This window comes from Macaca thibetana, chromosome X, assembly GCF_024542745.1.
Source record: "Macaca thibetana thibetana isolate TM-01 chromosome X, ASM2454274v1, whole genome shotgun sequence".
Taxonomy (NCBI): domain Eukaryota; kingdom Metazoa; phylum Chordata; class Mammalia; order Primates; family Cercopithecidae; genus Macaca; species Macaca thibetana.
Window position 1 is genome coordinate 119,260,431 of NC_065598.1, and position 5,536 is coordinate 119,265,966.

General features: G+C 45.7%; 1 pseudogene; it reads right to left on the reverse strand.

Moving 5' to 3' along the window:
• Positions 1-254: 254 nt before the first annotated feature.
• On the reverse strand, positions 255-2,406 carry LOC126945891 (zinc finger protein interacting with ribonucleoprotein K-like; annotated as a pseudogene).
• Between the last annotated feature and the right edge of the window lie 3,130 nt (positions 2,407-5,536).

Below are 5,536 nucleotides of genomic sequence, written 5' to 3' on the forward strand. Positions count from 1 at the left end.
GGCAGTCAGTTGCCAGGTGGTGACTAGGAGGCTGGAAGAATGACCAAGAGTTGTGTGAGACCAAGAATTTCCATGAAGGGAAGCCTTCCACATAAACCTCCAGCAGAACCCAGGCTGGGCCCTCCTGACCAAAACTGGGTCTGATGTATGCTGTGATCAGTCAGAAAAGGGAATGAATTTCCTCTAAAGGCTCAGACTGCTCGAGATTTCCTCCAAAGAAGAGAACACATAGATGTCTGCCTTGCCTCAGAACATCAGGGTGACCAATTCCTACTGTGCAAGGTAGTAGAGGGGAGACGGTTTCTACCAGAGAAACTTGGAAGCATAAGGTTCAACTTCAGGCAGGTGGCTCCCTCATAAATGCTCTCCATTGCCACAATACTACAGAGACAGCACATTCTCTCTAGGTCTAAGGCTCTTCTGAAGTGTGGACTTTCAGGAGCTAAATGATGATAGATCTTGAAGGTAAACGCTCTTCCACGTTTGCTGCATTCATGAGGCCTCCACGTGTTATGACATTTTTGGTGATGAATGAGGCTGGAGCACTGGCTAAAGGAATTCCAATATTGGTTGCACTCATAAGGCCTTTGTCCAGTGTGAACCACCTGATGTTGAATAAGGCCAGACTTTTGGCTAAAGGACTTTCCACGCTGGCCACACTCATAAGGCCTTGCTCCATTGTGAATTCTCTCGTATTGAATAAGGATGGAGGCCTTTCTCCAGTGTGAACTCTCTGCTGACTAAAGGATTTCCCGTGCTGGCCACACTCTTAAGGCTTGCTCTGGTGTGAATTCTTTGGTGTTGATTAAGAATGGCACTTTGACTACAGGAATTTCCACATTCATCACACTTATAAGGCCTTTCTCCAGTGTGAACTCTTCAGTGTTTAACAAAAGTGGCTTTTTTGCTAAAGGATTTCCCACATTGGCTACCCTCATAAGGCCTTGCTCCAGTGTGTATTTTCTGGTGGTCAACAAGGCTGGAGTTTTGTCTAAATAATTTTCCACATTTGCTGCACTCATAAGGCCTTTTTTTTAGTGCGGAATCTCCGATGGTCATTCAGGTGGGAGGTTTGGCTAAAGAATTTTCCACATTCATTGCATTCCGAGGGTCTTTTCCCAGTATGCACTCTCTGGTGCTAGACAAATGAGTACTTGCCACAGAAGGCTTCCCCACATTTGCCGTTTTTTGTTTTGTTTTGTTTTTGAGACAGACTTTCACTCTGTTGTCCAGGCTAGAGTGCAGTGGCGTGATCTCAGCTCACTACAACCTTTGCCTCCTGGGTTCAAGCAATTCTCTTACCTCAGTCTCCCAAGTAGCTGGGACTATAGGTGCACACCACCACACCTGGCAAATTTTTTTTTTTTGTATTTTTAGTAGAGACAGGGTTTCACCATGTTGGCCAGGATGGTCTCGAACTCCTGACCTCAGGTGATCTGCCCACCTTGGCCTCACAAAGCGTTGGGATTACAGGTGTAAGCCACTGTGCCTGGCCGGCTTTCCCACATTTGATACACTCATAAAGGCTTTTTCCAGTGTCGACTCTTAGACAGTGAACAGGAGTGTTTGTGCCTGGAAGCTTCCCACACTGACCTGACTTGTAATAACTTTGTTGACTGTGAGTGTCCTCTCCACATTTGGTGATCGTATTGGGCTTCTCAGTTTTAGGAAAGACCAGGGACCTAGAAGCCCCAAGATGACTGGGAGGTCCTTCCCAACCTCGCATTTGTGGAAGGACTTCCCTGACAGACGGAGAAGGCAGCGCTTCACATACGAGGCTCTGTCCATGTTCCTCTTCAAGGATTTCTTTGCACTGTGATGTTTCTGTGCTGGTACTGGTTTGCACGTGCTCCAACCAAGTATGGTTCCTTCCCAGAGAGATTAGCCAGAGGCAAAATATCTTTCAGGAATGGAACACATATCTCACAGGGTTCAGTCGTCAGTGTGGATGAACCTGCCTTAGACTGTGACACAGAAACATTCTGCTCAGAAGGTGTCTCTTCATCCTCTTTACCATGCCCACAACCCAGTGAGGCTACTTTTACAAGAGGCACATTCCAACTAGCTTGCTGCAGGCTCCACCACACCCAGTATTTCTGTACAAAATCCTGGGTAAAATACAAGTGCAAAGTTCTCCAGCATCACTTCAAGGTATAGGAGTCTCTGAGCCTCATCAGGAAGTCCCCACTCTTCCTGTGAGAAGTAAATGGCGATGTCCTCAAAGTTCAAACAGCCCTTTGTGAGATTTATATGTGCTTCTGTAGTCATGGCAACCTGAGTCAGGGCCCTCAGCTCTGCCGCTGCCGCTGCCATCGGAGCCTGTGGGCGGTGCGGGACTGGGACCAGGACCAAGACTAGCGCGGGGACCCGAGTAAAGCTGTCACCCCCGCCGCCGCCGACCCCCATACCCGCCACTGTTCAGCAGGAGAACCCCTCCCCTCGCCCCTTCCTGCCCTCTTGCCAAACAACGCGCTCCCAAAGCTCGGATGGCCTGGATGGACTCAAGAGCTGCTAAAATGACTGCCACTGGAGCAATACCCTGTCCTTTTTTTTTTTCTTTTTGAGACAGAGTCTCGCTCTGTTGCCCAGCCTGGAGTGCAATAGCGCGATCTCGGCTCACTGCAACCTCCGCCTCCTGGGTTCAAGCGATTCTCCTGCCTCAGCCTCCCAAGTAGCTGGGATTACAGTTGCCCGCCACCACACCCAGCTAATTTTTCTATTTTTGGTAGAGACGGGGTTTCACCGTGTTGGTCAGGCTGGTCTCAAACTCCTGACCTCAGGTGGTCCACCCGCCTCAGCCTCCCAAAGTGGTGGGATTACAAGTGTAAGCCACTGTGCCCGGCCTCTTTTGTATAGGTAAATAATGATCAAATATTGGCAACTTTATACGGTTTATCCTAATATTTAAGGCTAAAAACTTGCTGTAAGCACTGGTATTTCCCATAAGTTAAAATACTGATATAGGCTGGGCGCGGTGGCTCAAGCCTGTAATCCCAGCACTTTGGGAGGCTGAGACGGGCGGATCACGAGGTCAGGAGATCGAGACCATCCTGGCTAACACGGTGAAACTCCGTCTCTACTAAAAAATGCAAACAAACAAACAAACAAACAAAAAAAACTAGCTGGGCGAGGTGGCAGGCGCCTGTAGTCCCAGCTGTTCCGGAGGCTGAGGCAGGAGAATGGCCTAAACCTGGGAGGCGGAGCTTACAGTGAGCTGAGATCCAGCCACTGCACTCCAGCCTGGGCGACAGAGAGAGACTCCGTCTCAAAAAAAAAAAAAAAAAAAAAAAAAAAAAAAAAAAAAAAACTGATATTACAAAATTATTTATTGTTGATGAGTGCATTTATTTATAGTAAAAGTGCAAATCATGCATGGGAAAGATACACACCAGTTTTAGGATAGTAGTTAGTTTAGAGAAGGAAGGGATGATGAAGGAATATAGATGTAACATTTCATTTCTTACAAATACAGCATTAAAATATGAATAAACATGTATAGCAAATAAGGCAGAATAGTAACATCTGTTTAATTTTGTTAGTGGGTAAATCCCACAAGATTTTATACTTAGAGGAGTTTGAGACCAGCATGACCAACATGGTGAAACCCTATCTCTACTAAATATACAAAAATTAGCTGGGCATGGTGGCACAGACCTATAATCCCAGCTACTTGGGAGGCTGAGGTAGGAGAATCGCTTGAACCCAGGAGGCGGAGGTTGCAGTCAGCTGAGATTGCACCACTGCGCTCCAGTCTGGGCAACAGAGTGAGACTCCATCTCAGAACAACAACAACAACAAAAAAATCCAGGATCCAACTCAGGATCATAAAATACATTTAGTTGTCAGTGTTTATTTAATTTCCCTTAATCTAGAGCAGTTCCACTGTACTTTTTTTTTCTTCAGTCTTTCATGACATTGCCTTTTTCAAAAGTCCAAGCTAGTTATTTTATATTTGTCTGATTGTCTTATTTTGATTAAATCCAAATTAAAAATACTTGGCAGACTACTACATAGGTAATGTTATGTCCTTTGTGCATCTTATCAGGAGATGCAAGTTTGTCCCATTATTTATCTCCGTTCTTTTTTGTTTCTTTCTTTCTTTATTTTATTTTATTTATTTTTTTGAGACAAGGTTTTGCTCTGTTTCCCAGGCTGCAGTGCAGTGGCATGATCATGGCTTACTGCATCCTTGAACTCCTGGACTCAAGTGATCTTCCCATCTCAGCCTCCTCAGTAGTTGGGACTACAGGCATGCACAAACATGCCCAGCTGATTTTAAAAATTTTTTGTAGAGATGGGATCTCATTATATTGCCCAGGCTGGTCTTGAACTTCTGGCCTCAAGGGATCCTCCTGCCTCAGCCTCCCAAACTACTGGGATCACAGCATGATCCAATGTGCCCAGCCTCACTTCCATTCTTTTTATGGTTTGTTTTCAGAAAAGCACAATTTTAATGCTGCCAGCGGTATTGACAAATATTTGAGCTCAGATTTGACACCACATAGATCTATGGCTATCTTAACAAGACATCACAGAACTTACCTGTTCATAATGTTGACAATGAGGCATTAAGAAAGGATATATGTTGATCAATATCTTTAAAGAGCATATTTTACTAGTAGCTTCAATAATATTTACCATTTCTGAAATTCCTATTTCGTATAATGACATTTTTACAATCACTGTTAGATTGATTGATTGATTGATTTTGAGATGGAGTCTCGCTCTGTTGCCCAGGCTGGAGTGCAGTTGCTCAATCTCAGCTCACTGCAACCTCTGCCTTACAGGCTCAAGTGATTCTCATGCCTCACCCTGCCAAGTAGCTGGGATTACAGGTGTGCCACCAAGCCCGGCTTATTTTTTGTATTTTTAGTAGAGACAGGGTTTGGTCATGTTGCCCAGGCTGGTCTTGAACTCCTGAGCGCAGGCAATCTGCCCACCTTGGCTTTCCAAAGTGCTAGGATGACAGGCGTGAGTCAACGCACCTGACCTCATTTTAGTGTTTTTTAGTAGAGACGGGCTTTCTTTCTTTTTTTTTTTTTTTTGAGACGGAGTCTTGCTCTGTCACCCAGGCTGGAGTGCAGTGGCGTGATCTTGGCTCACTGCAAGCTCCACCTCCCGGGTTCACACCATCCTCCCGCCTCAGCCTCCTGAGTAGCTGGGACTACAGGTGCCCGCCACCACGTCCAGCTAATTTTTTGTATTTTTAGTAGAGACGGGGTTTCATCGTGTTAGCCAGGGTGGTCTCGATCTCCTGAGCTTGTGATCCACTTGTCTCAGCCTTTCAAAGTGCTGAGATTACAGGCGTGAGACACTGCACCCGGCAGAGATGGGTTTTCACCATGTTGGCTAGGCTGATATTGAACTCCTGGCCTCAAGTGATCCACCAACCTCAGTCTCCCAAAGTTCTTTTTTTTTTTTCTTTTTCTTTTTTCCGCCTTTCCCCTCCCCCTTTCCTGGCCTTCACTGGGTTTTGAACACTCTTGGGAGTTATTTTCTTTTCCCACAACATTTCACTTTCTCCTGGCTTCCATTG